The 19,547-nt window shown below is 43.4% G+C and overlaps 1 protein-coding gene, 1 non-coding gene and 1 pseudogene across 2 annotated transcripts in view; 1 reads left to right on the top strand and 2 right to left on the bottom strand.

The window, feature by feature from the left end:
* Positions 1-19,547, bottom strand: part of kcnj3a (potassium inwardly rectifying channel subfamily J member 3a) — a 282,475-nt gene that overhangs the window by 44,121 nt on the left and 218,807 nt on the right. The window lies entirely within an intron of this gene.
* LOC121285339 lies at positions 9,193-9,311 on the top strand. Its single transcript, XR_005944639.1, has one exon. It is a non-coding gene; the product is annotated as a 5S ribosomal RNA (ribosomal RNA).
* LOC121285347 lies at positions 19,268-19,368 on the bottom strand (annotated as a pseudogene).

Raw genomic sequence — 19,547 nt, forward strand, 5'->3', positions numbered from 1 at the left:
GGACAACAGGATCAGCAGTGGCTTTTTTGAGGGGCGGTGGTGATTACAGTTGAGAAAGGAAATTGGATAGTACCTGAGGTGATGGAACAGTTTACAATGTTAGCTAACATGAGGGCTGGGAAGGGAAATTAGTTGATCAGCAACTTAGTGGGAATAAAGTCGAAAGAGCTGGAGGTAGGTCTCGTAGACAAGAAAAGCTTGGAGAGGGTATGAGATGGGTTAGCAGAGAAACAGAACCAAATGTTAGGTCAGGGGAATCCTTTGATGAAGTTTGGCTTTTTGGGCAACAGAAAATGGGAAGATGCAACGGATGCAGCCGACGAATGGTCTCAGTTTAATGACTGAGAAATCTCAGGGGCTGCAGAAGGGAATAGTGGGCAGAAAAATTTATGTGCTTAGAGCCTGATTGTTGGAGAAACAAGAGGTTGACGGAAGTAGTGGATGGGGTGTGAAATGACAAAGGTGTTTAGAGATGGGTCAGTGTCGGAGGCAGCAAGTGACAACAGGATATGAGATTGACAAGAGGTAGCAAAAGAAAATGATAAGGCGAGCCATGCTATTAAATGCAAAATATTTTGAAAAGCTACTGAAATAATCAAGGCTTCTTAGCATAGCAGAGGGATGTGCTTTAGCAGCTGAATTTCAGTAGGCCAGCAGGAGAGGGGTACACATGCATCTCCTGAGCACTTTTGAAGAGATGGTGCTCTGTATCATAGGGCTGGTTGTGACTGAGGCCTTGCAATGAGTATTGCTGAGAACATACAGGAAGACAGTATGTTCCTGGCTTATACATCTTCTCAAATCCCACTTCACCCTCATTCTGCTATCTGGCTTGAAGTGCAAGCTGCAGATCGTGTGTGTGACTAAGGATGTGTGGCTGTCCACCCCTTCCCACTTCTCTCACCCGTCCCCTTCTGCATTTCTAATGTCAGATACCCAAGATTTTCCAGCTGGCCAAGCAGTGCAGACTCAAGCCAAAGGGCAAAGTAACACAAGGCCTCTGATGAATAAACACTGTCGTTTGATCTGACACTTATATTAGAACAGTGCATATCTTAGAGGGTAGCATATATTTGGGAACAGCATGTGGTAGGTCATCAAGCATGAGGGAGCTGCAGGGGAAAAGGAGAATTCATGGGCCAGCTTATACGAACGTACAAATAAGAACCAAGTGTAGGCCACACGGCCCCTCGAGCCTGCTCTGCTATTAAACAAGATCATGGCTGATCTGAATGTAACCTCAACCCCACATTCCTGCCTATCCCCGGTGACTTTTCACCCCCTTGTTGATCAAGAATCTATGTAGCTCTGCCTTAAAAATATTCAGACTCTGCTTCCACTGCCTTTTGAAGAAGACAGTTCCAAAGACTCACAACCCTCTGAGAGAAAAAAATTCTCCTCATCTCTGTCATAAATAAGTGACCCTTTATTTTTAAACAGTGACCTCTAGTTCTAGATTCTCTCCACAAGAGTAAACATCCTCTTCATATCCACCCTGTCAAGACCCCTCAGGATCTTAAAGGTTTCAATTAAGCCACCTTTTACTCTTCTAAATTCCAATGCATATAAGCCTAACCTGTCCAGTCTTTCTTCATAAGACAACCCACCCATTCCTGGTATTAGTCTAGTAAAGCTCCTCTGAACTGCTTCTAATGCATTTACATCTTACTTTAAATGAGATCAGTACTGTATATAGTACTCCAGATGTGGTCTCACCAATGCCCTGTACAACTGAAGCATAACCTCCCTACTTTTGTAATCAATTCCCCTCACAATAAATGATAGCAATCTATTAGATTCCCTAATTACCTGCTGTACTTGCATACTAACCTTTTTGTGATTCATGCAAAAGGACACCCAGATCCCTCTGAATCTCAGGGCTCTGCAAGCTCTCACCATTTAGATAATAAGCTTCTTTTTTATTCTTCCTGCCAGATCTTTACCCACTAACATAACCTATCTATGTCTCCTTGTAGCCTCCTTAACATTCTCTTCACAACTTACTTCCCCACCTATCTTTGTGTCATCAGCAAATTTAGCAATCACTCCTTCGGTCCTTTCATCTAAGTCATTTATATAAATTGTAAAAGGTTGAGGCCCCAACACTGATCCCTGTGTCACACCCACTCATCACATCCTGCCAACCAGATAAAGACCCATTTATGCCAACTCGCTGCTTCCTGTTAGCTAGCTAATCTTCTATCCATGCCAATATGTTACCCGCTACACCATGAGCTTTTATTTTCTGCAATAACCTTTGATGTGGCACTTTATCAAATGCCTTCTGGAAATCTAAATACAGTACATCACTGGTTGCTCTTTATCCTCAGCACATATAACTCCTTCAAAGAACTCCAATAAATTGGTTAAACATGATTTCCCTTGCACAAAACTATGTTGACTCTGTCTGATTGCCTTGAATTTTTCTGGGCAGGATTTTACGCGTCAGCGAGCGGGGGCGGAGCCTGCTCACCGACACATAAAAGGACATGCGGTGACATCGGGGGGAACTCCCGACATCACCGCGCCCCATTTAAATTTTCAGGAAGGCGGAGGCGCAGCAAAATCAGCTGCGCGCCTGCCGACCTGTCAAGGGCCAATTGAGGCCGTTGACAGAGTCAATTATGTAATTATAGGACCTGCCGGCCAACCTTAAGGTCATCCTCCAAGGCCATCTGCAGTCTTTCACAGTGAAGGTGAGCAGCCTTCCACCAGCCATGCTGCCACTGAGTAAGTACTACATAAGAGCACTAGGTCAGGCAGAACAAGTACTTAGGGAATACCCAGTTTTGTATGAATTATTGTAAGTGTTGTTGGATAAAGTTTTAATGGAATGGTCTTTCAGTGGTCACGTTTTTCCAGGATTTTGTCCAAGAAAGCGTTGTGGTGGAATATAGCAAATGGAAATGCCACCATGAACTTGAAGACATGCGTCGGGAAGTACTGGAGGGCTCCTCGCAAGCATTTGAAGCAGTGAAGCTGTTGCTTCAGGATGCTGATGGTTTACCCAAGACATGCTCAATGAGAGCTGTAGACATGCGGCCCATGCATGGTTAAATGATACACTGCAGTCATGAATCAGATGTGGAGCAGACATTCCTTGTCAGCCAGCAGCCAGCCTCTGTTTCTTCATGGTGGCTTAGAGATGGCAGGTATGCCTGATTGTCACAGGATGATTGGTGCCAAGATAGCAGGCATTGACCAGTAGGGTCTTCTGGGTATGGTCACACACCAACTGTGTGTTCATTGAGTGGTAGCCCTTGTGGTTGCAGTACATCTCCCCATTAACATGTCGGGCCTACAGAGTCGCAGGTGTGGTTAATTGCACCATGCGCCACTATGAATCCCATTAGCTTGGCAAAGCCTCTACTTGCTTCTCTTTGGTGAGCTTGAAGACAATGAAGACACCAGCAGCAGCACCAGGAGCTAAACCAAACAGGAGAAATCAATGATATCATAGTGGCATCACAATCAACGGAGAGCACGGGAAAACAGAAAGAAGCCAGAATGAGTTGAAAAAAAAGTCATACTGATCAGGAGGGCCTGGAAGTAGAGAGGTTTGGGAGAGTGGAAGTGGCAACCTGGAGGAGGGAAGTGGCAAACAGGAACTTTTCCCTTTGCATACCTGGAGGACAAGATCACACCTATGTCTGTGGCCCTCTAAGCCCTGCCATGCAGTGACTTTCAACATTAACAACAACATCATGAGCTAATGGCTAAAGGAGTAAATCCAAAAAAATCTGAAGTGCAGTCCCATTAGTTGGTGCTTCCCTCAGGTTAGCACCATCTGACAACTCATGCAACCGATTAGGCCCAAACGTATAGTTTTTTGTTTTTCCAGGTTCCCAGTCTGCAAGGTTGAGAGGGGGGTGCAGGTGCTAGGTAAGTTTCCACTCCCAAAAATATGCTTAGGCTACTACTCAAAGGATTGATTAGAACAGAAATTTAGGGCTACAGTGATCTTAAGGGCCACTGGCAGCCTTGTATTAGTCCTGTTGTGTGGCTATGGGTCTAGTTGCAAGAGGTGGTAAGCTTCGAGCACCAACAACTTGATGAAAAGCAGACTTCTCATACATTACACCTGGTTGACGTGAAGGTAGGAGAAGTGCTCTCTAAGTCACAGAATCACAGTGCAGAAGAGGCCTTTTGGCCCATCGAGTCTGCACCAATATGTGAGAAATACCTGACCTAACTACCTAATCCCATTTATCAGCACTGGCCCATAGCCTTGAATGTTATGATGTGCCAAGTGCTCATCCAGGTAATTTTTAAAGGATGTGAGGCAACCCGCCTCCATCACCCTCCCAGGCAGTGTGTTCCAGACCGTCACCAACCTCTGAGTAAAAAAGTTTTTCCTCACATCCCCCCTAAACTTCCTGCCCCTCACCTTGAACTTATGCCCCCTTGTGACTGACCCTTCAACTAAGGGGAACAGCATGGTAACATGGGCAATGCTATTGGACATCCACTGTTACTGTTACAAATTTAAAAGATTGGGCTGCGATTTGCAGTCATTAACCCTCTGAAACTGACCACAAATTTGGAATGTTGGATATGTGAAGATACTGAAGGTATGGTCTATCACTCGGGGTCCTGCCAAAGGCTGCACTGTTGACTCCCCACATATGGGAGTCGTGAATCTAATGAGAAATTCAACTTTTATGTCCCCAGATCGCCTTTTGAAACTCTTTAAAAAGTTAGAGCTTGTTCAATCAAGTATAACTGAGTTTTAATTATGATGTAATTAATAAAATTTGATAAACAACAAAACTGACCATCAAAAAAATTAATGTTATAATTGCAAAATGCTGTTAGATGTTTAATTAACAGGATTTTTAAGTTGGATCTTATTAAATAATAATTGTTTAAAAACTTTTGGAAGAAAATTTGACTTTTCTCTTCAACCCATGTGTATGTCCCAGTCTTTAACTTTGCTCTATGTAAAAAAAGTTTAAGTGATTTTATTGAACCGATTTTTTTGTCTCCTGGTTGGATGTCTGTGAAGATTCTTTAATATGATTGGCTACTTAGGCAGCTCAATATTATTACTCCAGCTTTGAGCCAGGAATTCCACAGTAAAGAATGTTGCTATCAGTTGCAGTACTACTGCATGGCGACAGATGTGAAATTCTCACCAGAGAGATTTCTAGATCTTTCTGCAAGACTTACTTTGTGGTCAGCAATGAGTGCCCATGCTTTGTCGTTGGCAACAAAATCTGGACCAAAGTTGTGCCTTTAGTCCTCAGCTCACCAAACAGAATAATGTTGAAAAAAAAATATTGTAGAGCTAAAAGTAGCTTCATGCAAAAGGGCCAATTCAGCTTTGATACATGCTTTTTCAATATAAAATGATTTAAAAAGCACCAGAACCATGTCAAGTTTGGACATTCGCAGAACTGACCCATTTCTGTGGCTTATATCAGTAGTATCCTATGCTGTTTAGCCGTTAAACTTTCCTGGTATTATTTTTGTTTACTGCTGTTGAAAATCTTCAGAGCTTTTAAAAGATACAAGCCATTTTCATTTTAATTCCCTCGCTACAGAATTTCTTAGTAAATAGCATCAATTGAAGATATTTCACATATTATTCATGTAAAGAGTTGAACAGTTTTTAATGAGTCTCAATTGCTTTGTGAAGCATACTAAGCAGACAATATGAAAATGCATTCATTATTAAAAGACTCCTGTAAAAAGCTGCATATGTGGCTTTAATAATTATGGAGCATTGCTAACAAGGCTGCATAATGACATCCTGATTACAGCTTTCAGAATACTATAGAAATGGTGGACACCGCAGAGGTAGAGTTCATTTCATGGGGCTTCTGTGAGGATTTAATACAAACTCAAATGACAATGTACATTTTCTATTGCATAAATTACCAACAGGACCTTGTTTCTGTTCCAATCAATGTACTCTGTTTATTCTCTTTTTAACAATAAGGTCTTTAGTTTTGCCTTTTTGATCTACACAGTAAGAGACAAAATTATTAGGAAATCATCTGGAAATAATAATCCCAATTAGAATTGTAAATATTAGGAAAACACATCACTGCAAACTTAAACCGATCTGCAGGCAAAACTGCAGTGGCAGGTATTTTGCATAATCATAAGAAAAGCAGCAAGTTCTTTTAAAATTTAGAAGCAAATCTCCTGTGGCATTGTTCACAAGTACTTTTGAAACCTGGAGTGTGAATTTACTGAAGTGACTTAGACTGACACAAGAGGCTAGATTTTTGTGGAGGAAGCAGGAAGTTCAAGTAGGGAAACTTCCCAACCCAGCAGCCCCATCTCCTTTAAAAGGGGCCCACCCTCGCCATATTTTTGTTCTGTGGAGGCAGGGGTGAGATGGAGTTGGGCCCGCCACCTCCGGAGGTAGGCTGGGGTGATAACAGAGGTGGGCGGATGGCCACACCAGCAGGCTAGAACGCCCACCTTGTTTACTGGGACATCAGCCCAGTTTCAATGATGAACGTCAGGCCCTCAAACCCTCATCTCTCATCCCAACCATCCCCCCATGCTTACCCCATGCCCTCTCATACGCCAATGCTCCCTCTTACATGCCATCTCCAAGCTTCCTTTACCCCCATGCCCCCTCCATGGGCCCATGTATTTGCCGCAGGCACCTACCCAGTATCCATGATGCACACCTCAGGGTGTATCTGAAATAGACATTAAAAGATAAACCTCTAGCAATCTAATCTCCTTCAAACACACTATACTGAAAAAACGTCTTCAAAAAAAGCCAGTCCAAAAAAAAAATAAATGCCTTCAAGTGGTCAATCTATTGTAAAAACAAACAGACATCGATTTCACTAACCATATCAAAGACAGCTAATTCTTTAATAACCTCTTACAACCGTCAACCAAAATTTCTATATAGCACCCCAATGAGGTAAGTGGTTCTGGACCTTTTGAAACTCAACCAAGTGTTCATAATAATATTATATCAAAAATAATTTTTTAAAACCCTGGGAAATGTAAACAATGGAATCCATTGAAACAGAAAAAAAGATAGCCTTTATGTTTCCCGAGCTACATCAGAAGTCCTGTCAATCAAAGCAGTTGAGGAGCAGGTGTTTTCCTCTCAAGTACAAGCCACTGAAGGCTTTCCCTTCATTTTGAAAGATCTCTGGGTATTTAAGTCACTTTAAATTATTACACTAGAGATCCCAAGCAGTGCTTTCTTCGGTTTTGAATGCATAAGAATGGGAAAAGTGCTCATATGCATTCACCACTGCTTGGGATCTCTGGTTTAGTAATGGTCAATTTAACTTTGCAGGACAGAGCCCAATAATCAATCACTGCAGTAAAATCACATCTAACTTGCAACTTAGCATTAACTATTGAAACTGAAAGAAAATTTTTTGTGCGTATTTCGAAGCCTGTCAATGAAAGAGTTCCTGGAGCAGGTGACTTTTTTGTGGTTCCCAACTTGGAAATGGGGTTCCCCTGTGGTTCATATCTTCATTGAGAGGCTGTGAACCATGTCTACATGCAGAAGAGGCCATTAAAATTGAAAGGGTGTTTAAACTGCTTACCCCTGCAATGGAGCTGGCAAAGGTGGATGTGCTGCATGTGGGCAGGCTACCTGGATCCTTATCCCTTGCTGGCAAGAATGGCCAGAAACGGGAATGGGGGTGGAAATCCCAGAACTGGGTCCCATTCACCATGTTTAAAGGACTGCCGAATTGTCCTGACTCAGAGAAAGTCCGTGCTTAGGTTAAATATATTACACAGTTTACAGAGACGGAAAAATACAGGGCCTCACAGGCATGATGGGGATGATTTTCTTGAACTTTGCCCTTGGGGCATGTATATTTCCCAGATACAAAGAAAAGGAAAAGAGGAGGAGACCCTATAATTCCAAGTCTTCACTCCTTCGGGGTTTCTGTGACTTCACATTTCAGTATCATCCAGAAGCATGAGATCAGCTTCTGTTTGCATGTGGATGATATCTAGCTCTATCTCACCATCACATCCCCCCAACACTACAGCTACTTCCTGCTGTAGAAATACCTGTTATGGCTGAAAAACAATGTCTTCCAACTGAAGATCAAAAATATCAAACACATTGCTTTCAGAACATTGTTGCAAAATGTATTCCTTTGCTCTTGTCTTTAACCCCCTTTCTGGCAGTGAAGGGGCTACGGTAGAAACAGAGACAAATGATACGCAGGTCAACAAATGTGGAATACTACTTTCTCAGAATTTAGGTTAGCAGATTAAAAGATATCCTGCCCTGGCATCTGCTGCAATGACACCTGCAGCTGCTGTACAACATAGGCCTGACACATATAACAACAGTAATTGTCAGCTGTGGCCTGAAATTTTTCTCTACTTTCTTGCTAGCATATTCCAAAGTTAATCCATGGGATGATGCCCTGATGTTAAAATCTACAAAGCCCAGAGGTGAAGGACAGAACATGAACCAATATTTATACATTTTTATAGCATTTATTTACAGATTTACACATTGCAAACACGAACCTCTTCATTTAATAACCACAGTTCTAGTCTGATTTGATAGATATAATCCTGTAACCACTGCCTCCACAAGAGCCAGTGTTGTGGCAGCCAAAGTACTTTTCACAACCCTTCTTATTTTCTTAGCTTCCCAAGCTAAAGGACATTTCCCATTCTCCCCCATCAGAAATACTATCAAACCAGCTGTGCTAGAATATCCATTAGAAAAATTAGCATGTGAAGCATCGCCAAAAAAGGCTAGCTTCAAATTCGCTGGGTCACCTAAGATGGGAACTTAAGCACATATACATTTAAGTACACTTGATTAGCACCTCATCCACTACCTTAAACATTCACTACCTCCTCCATTGATGCATCATGACTGTAGTATGTACCACCTGTAAGATGCACTCGAGCAACTTGCCAAGGCTCCTTCGGCAGTGCCTTCTAGATCCATAACCTCTATCACCTGGAAGAACAAGTGCAGCAGGCACATGGTAACACCACCGCGTGGGAGTAACCCCCCGAAATCACACAGCACCCCAACTTGGAAAAATATTGCTATTACTTCATTGTTGCTGGGTCAAAATCTTGGAATTTCTGCCTTAACAGCACTATAGACATATCTATATCAGATAGATTGCAATGTTTCAATTAGACAGCTCATTATCACCTCCTCAAGGGCAATTATTGATCGGAAATAAATACTGCACTTACCAGCAATGTCCAGCCTACGGCCATACTAGTCTGAAAACGCCCGATCTCGTCTGATCTCGGAAGCTAAGCAGACTCAGGCCTGGTTAGTACTTGGATGGGAGACCGCCTGGGAATACCAGGTGCAGTAGGCTGAAAGCTTGGCCTAAATAGCCAAATGGTTATGGTACTGGGTTTGTAACCCCAAGATCAAGAATTCAAATCTCACAATGGCAAACTATGAAACCAATGTAACTTCATCTGAAACAGATGGAAACGGGTTTGTACTCGAAAGAGTTACCAGCAATGTGCATGAACAAATAAAAAAAATTATCCAGATTTAACTTTCTTAATGCTTTATTTACCCATAAAACTTTAGAGTGTTTCCCCATAGTACTTAACCTAACACATCAAAACTAGCATCTGGTCTAGTACAAATACACAACCAGCTCAACTGCTTTACAAATGCTCAAAGCTTTACAATTGCTTTGTTTCCTCTTTAGATATAACATCATCTTTCTGTGATAACCTTGTACAATTAACCGAGATGAGAGTTACACTATCTAAATAGGATTGATGATTTAAAGTTATTGAAACCCAGTTTGTTTAATAATTAATACATTTAAAAGCTCCACAAGCCTGACTCCTAGGGCAGGATTTCTAGGTCGGCGGGCAGGTGGGCAGGCCCAGGAAAGGACAGGGAACGGACCACTGAGCACAATTGGCCCCTGACCGCAATTTTACAACAGCTGGTCAATTAATGGCCAACCAGCGTGAAATGCGCACTGAGAAGCTCAGTGCTGCCGAGGTGGGGGTGGGAGGAAGGTGGGCGCTGATGTCAGCACGGGTGCCGGCAAGTACTGACAGAAACTTCCCTGAAAGCAGAGAGCTGCCTCAGGGAGCTGAGGACCTGAAAAGCATTAAATGAAGTTTTAAAAATCAGGAAAAAAATGTGCAAGCATCACGATCAGTCACCTTAACATATACATGATTAAAATGCTGTCCATGGATTTTTATTTTTCTTTCATTTAATAACCGAAACCTCATCCCGCCCTTGGGTGAGGTTTCATGAAAAATGCAAAGTCCACCTGGTCGACCCATCCATCCGCCAACAGTAAGGTTGGATGGACCATGAAACATTGGAGACAATTGCACCTTTACTTACCTTAATTGACCTCTTATTTGTCGGCAGGCGCTCTTCCGACTTTTGCAGCGCCCGCTGACTGAAATATCGCACAAGCGCGGGATAATGTCAGGACGCTCACCCGATGTCATCTTGTGTGATTGTGTGCAGCCAACCTACAAATTCTGCCCCTAATTTTAAATTCCTCTCTAATCTTATTAATAAAGCATTTCTCAAATTCCACTGTACCACCTCGTGAGAAATCATCAACATATATCATGAAGGTGCCTTAAACTTTCCCTTAATAATACTTGTTAAGAAACCCAAACTTACCTGTTCATTGGGGACAGAGGTCGAGAGCTTCAAGTCCTAACAGTCTCTGGAGTTCCCGTACATGCACAGGCCAGGAGCTGGCTGCACATGCACAGTTCAGACATTTCATGTTCTTCAGGCCCAGGATAGGCCCTGCGCATCGGCAAATAGGAAAAACCTGGGTCAGCTGACTGGCTGTGGAGCTCTATAGTAAAGTAAGTGTCACGGAGCGAGGAACCAGGGAGGGGGACAGGGAGAAGTTCCAAGAAGTGTCCCAGAGGCAGGGAAAAGAGATAGGGGATAGGAACAAGTCCCAGTTGAGTAAAGAAAAGGAGCAACTGTCTCCATTAAAGAAAGAGCTGCGGGTGGCAGGCTTTAAATGAAGTGGGCTCAGAGAAGCTCAGATGGTCAAAGAGGACTCAAGAGAAGCTCTGAAGATCCAAGAAGGCATCCGAAGGTTGGTGACACTGTGTTGCGGGCCACTGGAGCAAAAGTATCCCTTTAGAGCAGTGGCGTTCTGCTTGGTGCGGCCGAAGAGCGGAAATTGTGCTTGTAAGTCGATGCTTGAGTGTGCTCAAAAATCTAAGGGAGCAGAATCTTGGAAGGCGAGATTGAAACTTGCAAGGCGGGCCATCGGTGAAGCCATCTGAGTTGAGAGCACTTTTGGAAAGAATTCCAAGGTGAGATCTTCAAATGCGGAGATTGGAAACACTCGTGAGAAAGATGAAGTTTCAGTGAGATTGGTTGGCTCACTGTGTTACTGAAGTCTGGGAGGGTTATTGATAAATTCATGGAATGTGTTTTGGTTGCATTTGGCATTTGCTGGGCAGGGTGGTCTGTTTGACCATAGTTCGCCTGTTAATTTATATGCACTTCATGCTTACTCTGAATGTTAAGAGTATGTGATAGATATTGTAAATTGTGTTATCTTTCTAAACTTATAAAGTTTATTTTTGCTTGCTCCAAACCCATGGAATCTTGTGGCTTTTTCACTTAGAAAGTCAACAGTATCGTCCGTGCCCACTGGCATCTGGCATGCTCGGTGGCGTGAGAAGGGTGACAACATGGTGAGAAGGCCAGAAATCGGGAACCCCATTGTAATACATCTGCATAAGGCCAGCCCGTCAGTATCATCCACACCACCCCCGCCCCGCCCTCCCCCCCAGCTTGATGGTCCATCGAAGTCGGCACACCAACATGTTTCACAACAGCATATATAAGGCTTATAAGGCGGTTGATGGTAATGCACAAGGACGTGTGGGGTGGGGGTCGGGGGGGGGGGGGGGGGGGGGTGGGGGGTGGGGGGTGGGGGGGTGGTGTTGGGGGTGGCATTGGGAAGCAGCCACACATTAGGGAAACCTTGTATAAAGTGACCACTCTTCTGCAGCTGAAACAGTTCAGACACAGCCACATTGACATGTGTGGAGTTGGGCCTCTAGCTTATCTGCCCACTCAAGCAACACAGGGCATGCAAGTGCCACCAAGTGCTCCAGAGCATTTCACACCTTGGGCACAGGCTGAAAACTAATGAGCGTTTTAGTGGACTGTAAAACAGTTGGACAACCGGGCACATTGTAAAGCCTCCTTGCTAAAGCTGGCCGTGGAGCAGTCACTGGTGGAGGTGCTCACAGCCCCTTGCAATATCATCCCGGTTTGGACCAGTCACCCCATGGTTCAAGCTAACAGTGCAGCCTTGCACTGTGGTTTAGGAGAATGTCTGTGGCTGAGCTGAAAGCAAGCATGCAGTCCAATGAGCAAAGCTGCGACCAGGTTGAGTGGGGCAGAGGTCGTTGGGGTTTTGGGCAGCCATGCAGTGCACTTAACTCTAGCCATCCAAGTGCTGGCCAGCACTGTCCAGGATGCTTTAAGTGACCTTCAGATGTAACCAAGGGAGGTTCTTATATACCCAAGCTAACCCATGCATCATGCAACACCTTGGCTTGGACTCAGCAAATTTCTGGCCTCCAGCAGTGCTCCAAGTGCCGGGACCTGGAAATTCCCTGTCGCCGCCTGCTGTGGATCAAAGTGTGATCTGCTCACCAGATTGCGATCCTGAGGCTACTATAAAGCTTGGTCCCACTGAGGTGTATGTCTCTGCACTGGTGGAGGGTGTGGGTGAGCACTGTGATGAGTCTTCAGGGAGGGTTTCAGCGTATTCCCCTTCTGAGTTTCCCTTGGGCTTGATTGGGGACCCTGGGTTGTGGATTCTCTTGGCAGTTTCCTGGATGTGCCTGTGAAAGCAAGGAGAGATAATTAGTGCATGGCAGTGGCTTGTGAAACAGGACACATTGCTCACAGCATGGTTATCTGATGGATGTTGCACTGCTGGTCCCTCAATTGGTAGACCATAGGCAAACTCACCATCAGCATAGGAACGGTCCAGAACCTCGCCAGCCAGCTGGATGGCTGTTTTCAAAGTCCATGAGGACCTTGGTTTCAGACATTCCTCCACCAGTTTACGACCTCTCCCTCCTGGTGTGTGCCAGCTTGTCCTGCATGAATAGAGATGGAGACAGTGTAAGCAGGGTGCCTGCTAGGCCAGATGATAAATATGCCTAGCTTGCGTGGTTGGTGAGTGGTCCCATGGATGGGATGAGGACAATGACTGTGAATGTGAGAGAGTGAATGGTGATGTCCCTTGAACTGGCAGCGAATGAGGGCCCTGTGGGTGTGTGATGGGTTTGTGAGTGTGTGAGTTGAGAGCAAAGAGAAGAGTGACTTACCCTGGCGGAACGGAGGAGATCATTCATCCTCTTGTGGCACTGGGTGACTGTCCTTTTTTGCAGGGTTTTGGCGCAAACCACCACTACCACCACCTCCCAAGCCAGATTAGCGATGTTGCTGCCCATCCTGCGGCCAGAGCTGGGGTAGAGGATATCAAGGCGAGCCCCCACTGCATCCAAAAGGTGCTTGAAGGATGCGTCATTGAACCAGGGGACTGCAGTCTTCTTGCCTTTTGGCCATGTTTTCTTTTCAGCGGTCGTGGGCTGGAAGCATTGAGAGGTATGCATGTGGCTGCACTTTAAATATGGCACCTGGTGTGAAGAAACAGCGAGGTAATGGCATGGCAGGGGGATGAGAACCCACCCACCATGGAAACAACATGTTTTCTGGGAATGCATAATTAATGCGGCGTGTTCGAGACAATATGACATGAGAAGCCGCCATTGCAGCCAGCGGGTAAAATGTCATTTTACCCGCCCGCTACTGCACTTAGTGAAAATCTGGGATGATTCCACACCTGTGTCTTAAATCTCAAACTTTGTCTACCTTAAGCAAAAAGTTATTGGTCCCGAACCGGGTAAAGCCAGCAACTTGGGGGTCTGGCCAAGGATCATAACGTACTAATAAAACCACAAATGCATCAGAGACTGTCATGTCAGAATGAGGCTCCTGAGCCACACCAGGTAATGTTTGACACAGAGTTGACCATCATGGTGCAAACTATTTTCTCAGAAGACAGAAACTGCCTAGCCACACGACACCTATGGAATACAACCTACATTCAGCAAAACAAATCTCACAGAGAGAAAAAAAATAGTTATATTGCAAGGCTGTTCTGTGGCCTTGATTTCATTGTCTAATCTATTCAAGCTGCAGCCACTTTTATATGTGCTAGAACTGTTAGTGTGAGATCTCCCTTTCACACAATCAGAGGCTCTTTCTCCAAGATGTGATTGTGTTCTGACACACAAGTTATTTCTAAACTTACAGTCAGGACTTTCTTACTCTTCACTCTTCCACCCTACTCTGCCAGAAGGCCCTCACTTCTTGGCCATCATCCTAAACGTTCAATCAATATTCAAACTTGCCCACAGTTTTTCCTATGCATTCTACAATTTCCAAATCCCCCCATTCACTAGACCCCTCTGAAATATATGTCACCCAATTATCCAGTTGGGCTGTGGATGTGATCGCTCTTCCATGTATGTCGCAATCATTCATATTACCACTATCCAGCCCTTGATCTACAGTATTCTGTTCCTCAGTACCTTCATTACCACATTAACATTTGAGGTGTAAGGTGCCTTACACCTTACTTCTTTCAGCTGCTCAGAGCCTGAGATTTTGTAACTAATTCCGATTAATCGTAAGGAATGAACCTTAACAACTTGATTGCCATATTTGATAAATAGTGTCTTACCATCAAGCCTTTTACCTTACTAAGGCCTTTACAATTGTTATACCCCTTTCTTTTATACTATACCAAATCTCCTAAATTAAACTGTGTCTCAAATGGTGTGATGTGATACCTCAGTGCTCTCTGAATTTTCTCTGAGGTCTCCGCCTTAATGAAAGCCTGAGTCCATGCATGTAAAGCATTCAAATATGCAGAAAAAATTGGACCAATTGTGATACTTTATAGAGCAGGAAGTCTATCACACAGCACAGAAGACAATTTGGGATTTTGCCTCTAGTCTAATTGACAGGGACTTTATCCTCCAACCATCTGGAGTGAATTATTTGTATGAACTGCCCACTCCAGGGCAGTTGTCAGCTTGGTTGATCAGCTGAGAGTTTATGCAGCATTTCTTCTATCACTGCATGATTTCTTTCAGAGAGTCGATTGCTGAGAAGACTTTCAACTATGGTATTCATGACCATGATGTTCAGATTTTCACATGTCTCTAAACTTATCATTGCCAAATTCCCCTCCATTATCAATCAGGAACCTCACTGGTGTCCAAGTCTCTTTCCTACACGTTTCTCCATGAATCTGTCACTAATAATGCTTTTATATTCCTGAGTATTATTGTAGAAAGATTAAATCTGGTCGCCAGTTCTACAAAGTGTAGAATGAAAATATTTCTGTGTTTGTTCCATAAGCACGACTTAGTTAAGGTCACATTCCAATGCAAGATTCACAACAGGATGTGAAGGCACAGCTTACACAATTCTCATTAATCTCTTTTTTAGTTCTTTCTAGGGATGTGAATGTTGCTGGCAAGGCTAGCATTTATTGCCCATCCTTGTGTGGCTGGAAAGGCCACCTCAGAGGGCAGTTAAGAGTCAACCTCATTGCTGTGGATCTGGAGTCACACATAGGCAAGACCAGGTAAGGACAGCAGAGTTCCTCAACACTGTTTCTCTACACAGACACTGCCTGATCTGCTGTGTTCTTGCAGCATATTTTTGCTCTTACAGCAGATTTCCTCTGCTGAATTGAACCAGCTGGGTTTTTATGACAACCTGGTTGATTCATGACCATCATTACTGAGACTAGTGTTTTATCTCAGATTTATTTCATTAACTGAATCTAATTCTCCAGCTGTCATGGTGGACTTTGAGCTCATATCTCTAGAGCATTCACCGGGGCCTCTGTATTACTAGTCCAGTAACATTACCACTATGCTACTACCCCCTTTCTATTAGCCTTGCAACCATACCTACATATTTTAGCAGGACTTTTTACCTTTGTCAAGCAGGATGGACAAATTGTCCATGTAGCATAGGAACAAAGGAATATAGGGACAGAAAAAGGCCATTCAGCCTGTTGAGCCTGCTCCACCATTCAATACAATCATGGCTGATCGAACACTTCAATGCCTTTTACCAACACTAACCCCATAACCCTTTACATTATTTTGATAGCAATCACTACCTTAAATATACTCAATGACTGAGCTTCCACAACCCTCTGCGGTAGAGAATTCCAAAGATTCACAACCCTCTGAGGAAAGAAATTTCTCCTCATCTTGGTCCTAAGTGGCTTTCCCCTTATTTTGAAATTGTGTCCCCTGGTTTTAGACTCCCCAACCAAGGGAAACATCTTACCTGCATCTACCTGTCTATTCCTTTAAGTATTTTGTAGGTTTCAATGAGATCACCTCTCATTCTTCAAAATTCAAGAGAATACAGGCTCAGTTTTCCCAATCTCTCTTATAAGACAGTCCCACTATCGCTGGAACCTTTGTTGCACTCCCTCTATGGCAATAATGTTCTTTCTGAGATAAGGGGACCGAAACTGCGCACAGTATTCCAGGTGCAGTCTAACCAAGCTTCTCGCAATTGAAACAAGGCTTCACTACTTCTGTACTCAATTCCTCTTGTGATAAAGGCTAACGTTCCATTAGCCTTCCTAATTGCCTGCTGCACCTGCATGTTAGCTTTCAGTGACTTATGGACAGAGACAACCAGGTCTCTATGTACATCTACACTTTCTAATCTCTTACCATTTAGGAAATACTCTGTACATATGTTCTTTCTATCAAAGTGGATAACCTCACATTTTTCCACATTATATTCCATCTGCCATGTTCTTGCCCACTCACTCAGTCTGTCCAAATACTCCTGTAGCTGCTTTACATCTTCCTCACGACATACATTCCCACCTAGCTTTGTATCATCCACAAACTTGGAAAAATTACATTTGATCCACACATCCAAATCATTGAATAATATTGTGAACAGCTGGGGCCCAAGTATTGATCCTTGCGGTACCCGACTAGTCACAGCCTGCCAACGCGAGAATGGCCCGTTTTTTCCTGCTCTCTGTCTCCTGCCTGTTAGCCAATTTTTAATCCATGCCAGTATGTTGCCTCCCATCCCATGTGCTTTTATTTTGCTAATCATCCTCCTGTGGGGGACTTTATCAAAAGCCTTCTGAAAATCTAAGTATACTAAGGCCATCGACTCTCCTTTATCAATTTTGTTGGTAACTTCCTCACAAAACTCCGAGTTCGTCAAACATAATTTCCCTTTCGCAAATCCATGCTGACTATGGCCAATCAGGTCATGATTATCCAGGTATCCATTTATAACATCCTTTATACTAGATTCTAACATTTTCCTTCCTACTGATGTAAGTCTGTGGTTCCGTGTTTTCTCTCTCCCTCCGTTCTTAAATAGTGGGGTGACATTTGCTACCTTTCAACCTTCAGGAACCATTCCAGAATCTACAGAATTTTGGAAAATGATCACCAATGCATCCATTAGCTCTATAGCAGCTTTCTTCAACACTCTGGGATGCAGAATATCAGGTACCAGGGACTTATCAACTTTCAGTCCCATTAATTTCTCTAATACAACCTTCCTTCTTACACTAATTTCCTTCAACTCCTCATTCTCCCTCACCCCTTGGATCTCTAAATCTGGGAGATTTCCTATATCCTCCTCAGTGAAAACAGACATAAAGTAATCATTTAGCTTCTCTGCAATTTCTATATTCCCCATTATGAATTCTCCTACATCTGCCTGTAATGGACCCACATTTGTCTTAGTCAAACATTTTTTTTTACATGCCTATAGAAGATTTGAAAATGCGTTTTTATGTTTTTTGCTAGATTACATTCGAATTCTCCCTCCCCGACAGCACTAGCAAATCTTCCTGCGTATTATTCAATCCCAGTCCTGTTAAGATGTAACCCGTCCAGCTTGTACAGGTCCCACCTGCCCCACTGGTCCCAATGCCTCAGGAATCTGATGCCCTCCCTCCTATACCAGTTCTCCAGCTACATATTTAATCGATCAATCCTCCTATTCCTATGCTCACTAGCACATGGCACTGGGAGTAATCCTGAGATTACTGCTCTTGAGGTCCTACTTTTTAATTTTCTAACTCCCAAAATCTGCTTTCAGGACTTCATCTCTCTTCCTACCTATGTCACTGATACCAATGTGGACCATGACTTCTGGTCGATCCCCTCCACCGAAGGATGTCCTGCAGCGACTCCATGACATCCTGGCACCAGGGAGGCAATACGCCATCCTGGAGTCACGTTTACTGCCGCAGAAACGCCTGTCTGATCCTCTGACTATGGAGTCCCCTATCACAATTGCCCTTTCATTCTTCTTCCTCTGCCCTTGTATAGCTGAGCCGCCTATGGTGCCACAGGCTTGGCCCTGGCTGCACTTCCCTGAGGAACCATTGCCCTCATCAGTATCCAAAATGGAAAACCGATTAGCAAGCTGGATAGACTCAGGGGACTCTTGCATTACCTGCCTGGTTCTCTTAGACTGCCTAGCAGTCACCCATTTCCTCTCTGGCTGTACACTTCTGACCTGTGGTGTGACCACCTCTCTAAACATAGTCCTCTGCCTCGCAAATGCACAACAGTGACTCCAACCGTCGCTCAAATTTCGAAACCCAGAGCTCAAACTTGTGCATCTGGTGACATTTCCAACAGATGTATTTGTCAGGGACACATGGTGCGTCCACGACTTCACACATACCACAGGGTGTACACTCCACTCAGTTGAGCTGATCTGACCTTTCATCCCGTAGCTCTAAAAACTGTTTATTACACTTAAAGTAGAATGAGTAGAATAAACTACTAGGAACTAAACTTTGCTACACTTATGCTAACTTTATTTTACTTTGATTTAATTTATTACTTGATTTCACTTTGACTATAAAACAATTTTTTTCTCTCTGATTATTTTCACTTGAGCAATTAATATTCTTCTAACAGAATATATAACTTCACAGGTACCTCAATAGAGGCCATTAATGCTTGTAAAATGGCTTACTCCAGCAATCCGAAAATCTTTTCTTTTAGTTTCCAACCTCCATCTGTGGGCATCCATACTCCACCACCATACTATACTTCAAAAAGCCAGGTGATAAAGGATAGACCTACAGCCAACCTTTTCACATCTTTATAAACATTTATTTACTGATACACATTACAAAATGCATCTCCTCACACAACAACCACAATTTCATTCTGTTCCATTTTTTTTATGGAACGCTTCACGAATTTGCATGGCATTCTTGCGCAGGGGCCATGCTAATCTTCTCTGTATTGTTCCAATTTTAGTATATGTGCTACGGGCACAAGTGAATCCCCAGTTAATGAACATCACCTGCATACAATCAAATACAATTAATATAACATTAACAACAGAAAACCACTTCCACTTCAGAAATCATAATATAGATGAACTGATATTGGACTGTTCCATCATTTGCCTGCAAACTCATACCTGCACCTTGAGTTCCATTTCCCTCAATTTC

The sequence above is a fragment of the Carcharodon carcharias genome, chromosome 12, assembly GCF_017639515.1.
Source record: "Carcharodon carcharias isolate sCarCar2 chromosome 12, sCarCar2.pri, whole genome shotgun sequence".
In the NCBI taxonomy this organism is placed as follows: domain Eukaryota; kingdom Metazoa; phylum Chordata; class Chondrichthyes; order Lamniformes; family Lamnidae; genus Carcharodon; species Carcharodon carcharias.